Here is a 12,430-nt window from a genome sequence, read left to right on the forward strand (position 1 = left end):
CACATATCGGCATCCCATCTTTAGTGTGTCCACCCCTGCTTGTGATACCTCCATCTCTTCGTCTTGACGCCGCCATCGATTCTGCATACCAGTCGTCTCCATCCAATTGAATTTTTCATACTATTTTGTCGATTTTCTTCTGTAACGGTCCATATATAATTCAAACATCCATTTTAGTGTAAAATCCGAATTTTTTCTTCCGAACCCCCCCCAAATTACTTCTGATTAGTGTTCCGGCTGCCTACCCCATCATTTTGAGCCATCCCCGGACAAAATACGCGAAAAATTCGCCCCCCCGCCCACCCTAGATTCATCAGGCAGGTAAACACCGCTCGCCGACGTAAGTCGAAAACGAAAATCGACTTTTTTCCCTGTCGTTTTTTCTTGCTTTTGACTACTACACATTGTTCTTCCGGTCCCAAAAATAGTATTTGAATAGATTTAATCTCTTTAGAAGTAATAGTTTTAATTTACAGTCTGTTTTTTGATTTTCATTTTCATATCCTAATAAATTTCATTTATTCACCGACGAGACCATGGGGCTCACCCGGTCTCCCACCCGGAAGGAGGCGACTAATCGACCTCCCCCTGCACCCCCCAATCGCCCTTCGCGATCTTCCTCTCCCGTGCCAGGCCATTCCAGGGCCTTTGCAACTGCAACTCGCCTTTCCGAGCGCCCTCGTGTCAACATTATGCCTATTACTGAGAGTGATGATCTTGATCTTGATCTTGACATCTTAACATCCGGCTTAGACCTTCAATTTTCCGAATCAGACATGCCCCATCTTCGGTACATGTCTGACACCGAAGTAGCCAGTACACCCGAAGTGAGCGACGCTATCGCTGCCTCCTCACAATCATCCGCCAAAGTTGTGCCCGCTCGCAAACCTACAGCAACTAAGTCCACCAAATCCAGCGCAATGATCATCGAACTACCTGCCCGTTCCGAAGATGTGAAAAGTATGGACACCTTCATGGCGGTAGTTACAAAGTTAACGTACACCATCAATAAAGCAGTAAACGAAGGAAAGAGCGTCACTGCCACCAACAAGCGACTCATTGCGGCGGCGGCGCAGGAGATACAAAGATCTGCGCAGGCGTTGGTAAAGGTCAAGGAGACCGGGCCAACGGTCGCGATTGCGCCGACTCCTCCGACTCCGGAGATCCTCCCGGACCAGAGCACATTGCTCTCGATTATTCGGGAGAGTATCCGCGAGGAACTAAGGGCCATGACGCCGACGCCAGCGCCCTCTCCACCAGTGCCTGCAAAATCCTTCGCCGCGGCCGTGGCGACGCCCTCCCCCCCTAAGAGCATTCCTCCACCTTCGCGCACCTTGCCCTCCATCATCATCAAAGCAAAGGAGACTAGCGACAAACAGCAGCCAGTCGTGCTCGACGAGTTTAAGAAGAATATCTCATTCCGTAGAACAACATTCGCTCCCTCGAAGGTAAAACCCTTGCGCCAGAACATGCTCAAAGTAGAGTTCGACACCAATGAGCAGCGCGACCAAATCCTCCAAAAAGTGAACAACATCCCCGGCATTGCAGCTGAAGAGTCGAAGCTCCGTCGCCCTCTCATTATCTTGAAGGGGATTAGCAAAGAGGTCCAGAGGGAGGAACTGGTGGACATCATAAGCCACCAGAACCAAATCCCCAGCGAAGAAATCCGCCTTTGCTTCCTCTTGAACAATCGAAACGAGCGCTTTTACAACGCGGTGTTGGAGGTGGCCCCGGCGATCCGGCGCAGGCTGGTCGAGGGTGAGCGCGCGAACGTGGAGCACCAGCGGGTGCACGTGGCGGACTTCAGCCGCTTCGTGCAGTGCTATAAGTGCCTGCAGTTCGGTCACACTAACAACAAGTGCACCGCAGAGTCCCACCCGTGCGCCCACTGTGGCTCCACTGCGCACCAGGTCAACTCGTGCCCCGACCGCGCCGATCCCAACAAAAAGTGTTGCGTTAATTGCAAGGCTGTGCGCAGCGCTAACACTTGCCACTCTGCCACCGACAACAAATTGTGCCCTCGCATAGTCAACGCCATCAAAGCTCTCCAGGATAGCACCGACTATGGCTATTAGCAGCACGTTGGTCGCTCTCGATGCAATGATGTGCCCTCAGAAGAAGGAGGAGCCTTGTAATTGTGATCCAACGCCCTGTCTAAACGTGAAGTCGCTTTGCAAAATTAATATCACTTGTCAATTATAGTCACAAACCTAAATATAGCAGATCAATGGCACCCAATATTAAAAACATAGTTTTCGATAAATAGCGAAGATGGGTATCTGTATCAAATAGCAGAGACCCATCAACGCTACAATTATCAACAGTAACATCCACTATACCCATCTAATAAATGATTTATCGCCACACAAACAACTAAGCATCTTAAAAAAAAAAAAAAAAAAAAAAAAAAAAACCTAACCTAACCTAACCTAACCTAACCTAACCTAACCTAACCTAACCTAACCTAACCTAACCTAACCTAACCTAACCTAACCTAACCTAACCTAACCTAACCTAACCTAACCTAACCTAACCTAACCTAACCTAACCTAACCTAACCTAACCTAACCTAACCTAACCTAACCTAACCTAACCTAACCTAACCTAACCTAACCTAACCTAACCTAACCTAACCTAACCTAACCTAACCTAACCTAACCTAACCTAACCTAACCTAACCTAACCTAACCTAACCTAACCTAACCTAACCTAACCTAACCTAACCTAACCTAACCTAACCTAACCTAACCTAACCTAACCTAACCTAACCTAACCTAACCTAACCTAACCTAACCGATCCCATCTTTTGTGTGTCCACCCCTGATTGTGATACCTTGATCTCTTCGTCTTGTTGCCGCCATCAGTTCTGCATACCAGTTTTCTCCATCCCGTCGAATTTTTCATACTATTTTGTCATTTTTCTTCTTTAACGGTTTTTCTGCCATACAAATACTCATTTTCGTCCATAAACCAAATTTTTCTTCCGGACCCCCCCCTAATTACTTCTGTTTAGTGTTCCGGCTGCCTACCCCGTCATTTTGAGCCATCCCCGGACAAAATACGCGAGAAATTCGCCCCCCCGCCCACCCTAGTTTCATCAGCTAGGTAAATTCTGCTTGCCGACGTAAGTCGAAAACGAAAATCGACTTTTTTCCCTGGGGAATTTTTTCGTTTTCGGCTATTGCTTAGTGTTGGTCCCGTCCTAAAATTAGTCTCTAAGTTGATTTTATCTGTCTAGAAGTCATAGTTTATTTACACAGTCAGTTTTTGTTCTACGAATTTTGGTGAATTCTCAAAGTCTACCGACGAGACCATGGGGCTCACCCGGTCTCCGACTCGTAAGGAGGCGACCACTCGACCTCCTCCTGCACCCCCCAACCGCCCTTCGCGGTCTTCTTCACCAGTGGCAGGCAATTCCAGGGCCTCCCCAACTACGGCTAGCCCCCCCGAACGCACTCGACCGTACATAGCGCCCATAAGTGAGATGGATGAGGAGGATCTCTTAACTCCCAGCGTAGACTTCCAATTATCCCCCGAACCAGACATGCCCCACCTTCGGTACATGTCTGACACTGAAACACCCGAAGTGAGTGACGCTACTGCCTCCTCCTCACAAACGTCCACCAAAGCTGTGCCCCCACCCCCTCGTAAACCTACCGCAACCAAGACCAGCAAATCCTCCAGTATGGTGATCGAACTACCCGCTCGTTTCGAGGACGTGAAGAGTCTCGACTCCTTCATGGCGGTAGTCACCAAACTGACATACACCATCAACAAGGCCGTTAATGAGGGGAAAAGCGTTACTGCCACCAACAAGCGGCTCATTGCGGCCGCGGCGCAGGAGATCCAAAGATCTGCTCAGGCGCTGGTTAAGGTCAACGAGGCCGAACCAGCCACAGTTCCTCCGAGTGCCGAGGTTCTCCCGGACAAGAGCTCACTAGTCTCGGTCATTCGGGAATGCATTCGTGAGGAACTCAAAGCAATGTCACCGGCTCCCACCACCACCATTACCCCTTCCCCACCAGTGCCTACCAAATCTTTTGCCGCGGCCGTGGCGTCGTCACCCTTCCCGAAACTCCCTACTCCCCCGTCGCGCACCCTACCTTCAATTATCGTCAAGGCCAAGGAGGCTGGCGATAAGCAACCGGTGGTGCTCGACGAATGGAAGAAGAAAATCTCGTTCCGCAATACCACCTTTGCTCCATCCAAAGTCAAGCCCCTGCGCCAAAATATGTTGAAGGTAGAGTTTGACACTATAGAGCAACGTAACGAGGTGTTGCATAAAGTGAATAATGTCCCAAGCATAGTTGCCGAAGAAGCCAAACCCCGTCGCCCCCTCATCATCCTTAAGGGAGTCAGCAAAGACATTCAAAGAGAGGAACTGGTCGACATTGTGAGCCACCAAAATCAAGTCTCCAAGGAGGATATCCGCCTCTGTTTTCTCCTTAAGAACCGTAATGAGCGGTACTTCAACGCGGTGTTGGAGGTCGCCCCGTCGATCCGGCGCAGGCTGGTGGATGGGGAGCGCGTTAATGTGGACCACCAGAGGGTGCATGTGGCGGACTTCAGCCGATTTGTGCAGTGCTATAAATGCCTGCAATTCGGGCACACCAATAACAAGTGCACCGCTGAATGTCAACCGTGTGCCCACTGTGGCTCCACCGCACATAATATCAGCTCGTGCCCCGACCGTGCAGACCCCAACAAAAAGTGCTGCTACAATTGTAAAGCTTTGCGAGGCACCAACACCAACCACTCCGCCACTGACAACCAATTATGCCCCAGGATCGTAAATGCAATCAAATCTTTACAAGAGAGCACCGACTATGGGTACTAATCATACGTTGGTGCCTCTTTAGTGATTAAACCTCTTCAAGCATAATATTTATCAGTTCCTACCACAATAGCCGGAAAAGATTTACAACAACAACAATGATGTGCATAAATACAAAACAGACTTTTAACGTAAACTTGTCTTCCGAAATTTCAAAAATGCAGCAAGATATATCACAGATCATAGATCAAATATCATATAGTAGTTTACATAATAGTTTAATGCAGATAAATGGCACCCAATTAACCAACCATAAAATATTTCACAGAGCATGCAATAATTCCAAATATATTCTCTCATTTAAGCAAAAATAGTATAATATATGTAACATATTTAACTCCACGCATAATAGCAAAGATGTAAACCTGTATCAAATAGCAGGTGCCCATCGGCGCGACTTGTGTTTTCAATAAACCTGAAAAACCCAATCGTATAACATATTACCAACATAATGCTTAAGCATATTAAAAAAAAAAAAAAAAAAAAAAACCTAACCTAACCTAACCTAACCTAACCTAACCTAACCTAACCTAACCTAACCTAACCTAACCTAACCTAACCTAACCTAACCTAACCTAACCGATCCCATCTTTAGTGTGTCCACCCCTGCTTGTGATACCTCCATCTCTTCGTCTTGACGCCGCCATCGATTCTGCATACCAGTCGTCTCCATCCAATTGAATTTTTCATACTATTTTGTCGATTTTCTTCTGTAACGGTCCATATATAATTCAAACATCCATTTTAGTGTAAAATCCGAATTTTTTTCTTCCGAACCCCCCCCAAATTACTTCTGATTAGTGTTCCGGCTGCCTACCCCATCATTTTGAGCCATCCCCGGACAAAATACGCGAAAAATTCGCCCCCCCGCCCACCCTAGTTTCATCAGGTAGGTAAACACCGCTCGCCGACGTAAGTCGAAAACGAAAATCGACTTTTTTCCCTGTCGTTTTTTCGTGCTTTTGACTACTACACATTGTTCTTCCGGTCCCAAAAATAGTATTTGAATAGATTTAATCTCTTTAGAAGTAATAGTTTAATTTACAGTCTGTTTTTAATTTTCATATCCTAATAAATTTCATTTTTTCACCGACGAGACCATGGGGCTCACCCGGTCTCCCACCCGGAAGGAGGCGACTAATCGACCTCCCCCTGCACCCCCCAATCGCCCTTCGCGATCTTCCTCTCCCGTGCCAGGCCATTCCAGGGCCTTTGCAACTGCAACTCGCCTTTCTGAGCGCCCTCGTGTCAACATTATGCCCATTAGTGAGAGTGATGATCTTGATCTTGATCTTGACATCCTAACATCCGGCTTAGACCTTCAATTTTCCGAATCAGACATGCCCCACCTTCGGTACATGTCTGACACCGAAGTAGCCAGTACACCCGAAGTGAGCGACGCTATCGCTGCCTCCTCACAATCATCCGCCAAAGTTGTGCCCGCTCGCAAACCTACAGCAACTAAGTCCACCAAATCCAGCGCAATGATCATTGAACTACCTGCCCGTTCCGAAGATGTGAAAAGTATGGACACCTTCATGGCGGTAGTTACAAAGTTAACGTACACCATCAATAAAGCAGTAAACGAAGGAAAGAGCGTCACTGCCACCAACAAGCGGCTCATTGCGGCTGCGGCGCAGGAGATACAGAGATCTGCGCAGGCGTTGGTAAAGGTCAAGGAGACCGGGCCAACGGTCGCGATTGCGCCGACTCCTCCGACTCCGGAGATCCTCCCGGACCAGAGCACATTGCTCTCTATTATTCGGGAGAGCATCCGCGAGGAGCTCAAGGCCATGACACCGACGCCAGCGCCCTCTCCACCAGCGCCTGCAAAATCCTTCGCCGCGGCCGTGGCGACGCCCTCCCCCCCTAAGAGCATTCCTCCACCTTCGCGCACCCTGCCCTCCATCATCATCAAAGCTAAGGAGACTAGTGATAAACAGCAGCCAGTCGTGCTTGACGAGTTCAAGAAGAATATCTCATTCCGTAGAACGACATTCGCTCCCTCGAAAGTAAAACCCTTGCGCCAGAACATGCTCAAAGTAGAGTTCGACACTAATGAGCAGCGCGACCAAATCCTCCAAAAAGTGAACAACATCCCCGGCATTGCAGCTGAAGAGTCGAAGCTCCGTCGCCCTCTCATCATCTTGAAGGGGATTAGCAAAGAGGTCCAGAGGGAGGAACTGGTGGACATCATAAGCCACCAGAACCAAATCCCCAGCGAAGAAATCCGCCTTTGCTTCCTCTTGAACAATAGAAATGAGCGCTTTTACAACGCGGTGTTGGAGGTGGCCCCGGCGATCCGGCGCAGGCTGGTCGAAGGGGAGCGAGCGAATGTGGAGCACCAGCGGGTGCACGTGGCGGACTTCAGCCGCTTCGTGCAGTGCTATAAGTGCCTGCAGTTCGGTCACACTAACAACAAGTGCACCGCAGAGTCCCACCCGTGCGCCCACTGTGGCTCCACTGCGCACCAGGTCAACTCGTGCCCCGACCGCGCCGATCCCAACAAAAAGTGTTGCGTTAATTGCAAGGCTGTGCGCAGCGCTAACACTTGCCACTCTGCCACCGACAACAAATTGTGCCCTCGTATAGTTAATGCCATTAAAGCATTACAAGACAGCACTGACTACGGGTATTAGTAACAAATCGTCCGCCCATGCTGCAAATATGCGCCTCAACGAGAAGGTAGAGCATTGTAATTGTAATTTTAACGCCTTTTAAAAATATGGAAGACTCGCCATGTGATAACATATCACAAATTATTCAAATAGCCACAATTCTTAGTTAAAGCAGATCAATGGCGCCTAATATCAAAAAAACATGGCTCTAGATAATAAGCGAAGATGGGTATCTGTATCAAATAGCAGAGACCCATCAACGCTACACTTATCAAGCAGTTATACTCAGTATACCCATTTAATAAATAATCCGTTGCCAAACAAACAACTTAGCATCTCAAAAAAAAAAAAAAAAAAAAAAAAAACCTAACCTAACCTAACCTAACCTAACCTAACCTAACCTAACCTAACCTAACCTAACCTAACCTAACCTAACCTAACCTAACCTAACCTAACCTAACCTAACCTAACCTAACCTTTTTTTTTTTTTTTTTTTTTTTTTTTTTTTACGTGTGGAAAGACCTTCGTCTACCCGGCCGGCTACGGGAAGTCGGACGGGTTATGTGGGGCTTGAACCCACTAAAACCACACGGTGCCATCGCCTACCGCTTCGTTGCCAGGAGTGTGAGCTGCCCTCGCTCATACTCCTGACGCGGCGGCCGCTTCCACGGCGGCCTCGGCTCGGCCGCTCTCCACGGAGCGGCCAGCGGGGTGACCCGTCGGCCTTCAATTCTACCCGCTAGGGGAGGGCGCGCCTGGCACAAGCGCGCCTTCAACCCAGGGCCGTTTCGCCAGGCAGCGGAATCCCGTTTCCGCCGCCCGACCGGCCCTTATTGTGGGGGCAGCAGGTGCAGGGCGTATGCCCGCCTCCTGCGCCCAGTGCGCCGGCGGCGTATGGGGAGGTCGGACGTGTCCTCTCTCACCCTATCCGCCGCCTCTTTGCGGAGCATGACGCTCTCCGCAAAGGTCTGCACTGCTGTCCACGACCTCTCGCTGTCGACCATCTGTCTCACGACAGCCGGCAGGGAAAGGTCGTCCCCCACGACCGCGCGAAGCTCCGCGCGGTCTTGGTCCCAGGCTGGGCAAACCTCCAAGGTGTGCTGGGCGTCCTCGTCAGCACATCCGTCACAGTGGTGGCAGATAGCAGACGGCTCCCGACCGATCAGACACAGATACCCTCCGAAACAACCATGTCCGGAGAGCATCTGGGTCAGACGGTAAGTCAGGCTACCGTGCTGCCTCGCCAACCACTGTCCCAACACCGTACGGACCGCCTCGACGGTTCTACGCCCAGCAGTCGGCTGCTCCAGCCTTTGGGACCACTCTTCAATGGAGCGCTGACACAGCTCATTGCGGCGTCCTGCGATCTCCCTCGGTGCCAACCGGTGACCCTGGGCCACGGCCTCCTCGCGCCAGAAGAACAGCGACGCGAGGGTTTTCGCCTCTAGGTCCCAGGGAATGGAACCGGCCAGCACAGACGCTGCCTCAAAGGAGATCGTGCGATATCCCCTTGCGGCTCTCGTCGCCATCAGCCTCTGTGGCCTCCGCAGGGAAGCGAGGTTTTGGCGAGAGAGCGCATCCGCCCATACGGGGGCCCCGTAAAGGGCTATCGATCGCACGACCCCCATGTACAAGCGCCTGCAGGACGCTTCTGGACCTCCCAGATTCGGCATGAGCCGAGTCAGCGCTCCGGCCGCCGTCGTCACGCGCGGCGCTAATTCCGCGAAGTGAGCGCCGAAGTTCCATCTGCCATCAAGAACGATGCCCAGGTAGCGCATCGATTGCTTGATGGCAATTGAAACACCTCCAACCATCAGACTGGCGTCTGCAGGCGGCTTCCTCCGAGGGCCATGGAAGCACAGCGCCTCGGATTTGTGGAGAGCCACCTCCAGACCCAGTCGACGGATCCGGCGCACCACTTCAGCGACTCCCGCAGTGGCGAGCAATGACGCCTCCCTATATGTGGCGCCGCGGGCGGTCACGAGTGTGTCGTCCGCGTAGCAGACGACCTCCACCCAGGGCAGAGTGACCGTCCGCAGCACCCAATCGTAACCGATGTTCCACAGGAGCGGTCCTAAGACAGAACCCTGTGGAACACCGCGCGTCATTGAACTCTTCGTCCAACCGTTTCGGTCAGGGAAGATTATCCATCTCTCTGAGAGGTAGTCCTGGATGACCCGACGCAGGTAGGTCGGCACCCCATGGTATCGGAGTGCCTCCACAATGCAAGACCAGGGGAGGGAGTTAAAGGCGTTGGCGATGTCCAAAGACACCGCCACGACCACCTCACCCTGGGCAACCGCATCCTGCGCCAAGGACTTCACCCTCAGCACGGCGTGAATCGTCGACCGCCTCCGGCGGAACCCGTATTGGCGATCCGCCAGGTCCGGCCCGACTCTCTCCAGGTGCTCGACGAGGCGGTCAGCAACGACCCTTTCCAGCAATTTGCCGGCCTCATCGAGCACGACGAGGGGACGGAACCCGGTCGGAGAATCCGCCGGACGTCCCTCCTTCTGCAGTAGGACTAGTCGGCCCACTTTCCACGCCGCGGGAAACCTTCCCTGCTCGAAACAGGCTGTGAACAGCCCCCTCAGCCGTTCCCCCAGAACGTCCAGAGCGAGGACGAGGGCACGACCCGGAACTCCATCAGGACCCGGGGCGACGTTCTTCGCACGCAGCCGTGTAACGGCTGCAGCAAACTCATCCCGGGTCACCTCCGGGATCGCCTCCACGCCCTCGCTTCTTTCCGCCAGTGGCGGTGCCATACTGGGGGGCTGAAAGGCCGCTCCCTGCGGGAACAGAGCGGCCACCACCTCACCGAGGAACTGCGGATCCAAGGTCCGCGTCAGGGGGGCCGCATACGGCCGGAGCTTATTCCGGACCAGCCGATATGGGCGCCCCCAAGGATCGCGGTCCAAGGTACCCAGCAGCTCCTCGCGTGCTGCCTCCTTGGCGGATGCTATCGCGGTCCTCAGCGATCTCTTCGCCTCCACTAGTGTCGCGCACAAGGCGGCCTCTTCGGACTCGTCCCTGCGCCTTCTCCTCCGGTATCGGGCGTACTGGCGTCTAGCCCTGAAACAGGCTTCTCGCAGACGCGAGAGCTCGGGCGACCACCAGTACACCCACCTTCTGGGAGGACGAGTACTGGCCCGGGGCATCGAGGCGTCGCAGATTTCTGCTAACGCGCCCCGGAACCACTCGGTCTCGTCCTCTACCACCACATTCACCGGCGCACGGGACCAACCTTTTACAATGGCCGCCTCGCGGAGAAACTCCTTGTCGAGGCGCTTCAGCTGCCACCTCGGGCCAGCCTCGTTCGGAGTTCGGCTTGGGCCGCTCGGAGCGACCGAGGACGCGGAGAGATCAAACCGTATGTAACGGTGATCAGAGAGCGTCTCCACGTCCTCCAACACGCTCCAGCCCTCGACACGGCGCGCTAGGTCTGGGCTCGCGAACGTAACGTCCGGTCGCGAGCTACCGTTCCATCGCACGCACGTGGGTGTCGTCCCCCGATTCACTACCGCTAGCCCGTTAGTGATGAGCCACTCCTCGATGAGTGCACCCCGCGCATCTGTTGCGGGGGATCCCCATGCCGTTGATTTGGCATTGAGATCTCCAGCAACCAGCACGGGGAGAGGGTGACTCCTCAGGACCAGCGCCTCGACCTGGGTCAGGAATGACTCGAACTCGTTGAGCGGACGGTTGGGCGAGAAATAAACTCCAACCACAACCAAGTCACCCAGACGAGCCGAGACCACTCCATGACCTCGCACGACACATGTAGGAGGCGAAGAGCTCGCCGAAGACACGATCGCCACCGCACTGTCTTCGTCCCGCACCCAGTTATCCCGGGGCGGGACAAAGTACGGCTCAGAGACCACCGCCACGTCTATCAACCACTGCGCCATGCTCTGACACAACAGGTCCTGTGCACTAGTGCAGTGGTTGATATTCGCCTGGAGAACTTTGAGGGCCATAATTATTCAGAGGCCCCCGTTTCCATCGCCTCGGCGCTCTGAGCCGCACGAGCAGGCTGCGTCTGGGCCGTAGCCGCGGACGCACCCCGCTTCCCACCTCTCCTTTTTTTATTTTGGCGCGTGCTGGAGCACGCCTTGCTCCCCACGCGGTGCCCCGTCGGCTTGCCTGCCCCCGCGCACAAGATGCACTTGGGGGCGGCGTTGCACGCCGCGGCCTTGTGACCCGGCTCGCCGCACCTGTAGCACAGCAGGCTCCTGTCGGACTCGGCAGTGCACCGCTGCGAGACATGACCCGTCTCTAGGCAGCGGAAGCACTGCATGGGCCTAGCCGGCAGCAGTTTTACCTGCGCCGAAACCCATCCGACTAGGAGTCTGGTGTCGTTGGCGGTCAGCCGTTTGGCCGCCGCGATGGGACACCTTACCCAGGCCGTGCGGACGCCCGCGCGGTCCTCTCGAATGTCCCCGACTCGGATTTCCGATTCGGGGCATTGACCCGCACGAGCGATTGCACTACACACCAAGGCTGGAGTAGCGGAGTCGCACAGCTCCAGCACGCGCACATCCACACATTTTAGAGGCCTGGATACCTCTGCTACCTGAGGATCCAGGACCTCCTTCAATTTGGACGCCAGGAGGTTGGCCTTGTCGTCCTTTTCAGTGCCCGCTATCTCTAAGATGCGGGCACCTGTTGCCGCCTTTTTGAATTTAACCCCGGGTATACCCAGGGCGCCGAGGTCCACTTTATCCATGGCCAGATCCATGACCTGACCATAGGTCGCTCCACGCTTTTCTGCGTCCGGCCGCAGCCTGATCACAACCGCAGCCGACCGCGGTGGGCGGAGTTTGAGCGGTTGTGGACCCTTCTCTTTTTTGGCCGCAGCCTGGTTACCCCGGGGTGGGGCAGCGGCAGCGGCAGCCTTCCTCCTGGAGCCCTTCTCCGGCACCTTCTTCCAGGGCATATCTGATGGCCCAGGAGCCGGTGGCGGAGCGGGTGGCCGTGA

This window comes from Amyelois transitella, chromosome 6 (assembly GCF_032362555.1).
Source record: "Amyelois transitella isolate CPQ chromosome 6, ilAmyTran1.1, whole genome shotgun sequence".
NCBI lineage: Eukaryota > Metazoa > Arthropoda > Insecta > Lepidoptera > Pyralidae > Amyelois > Amyelois transitella.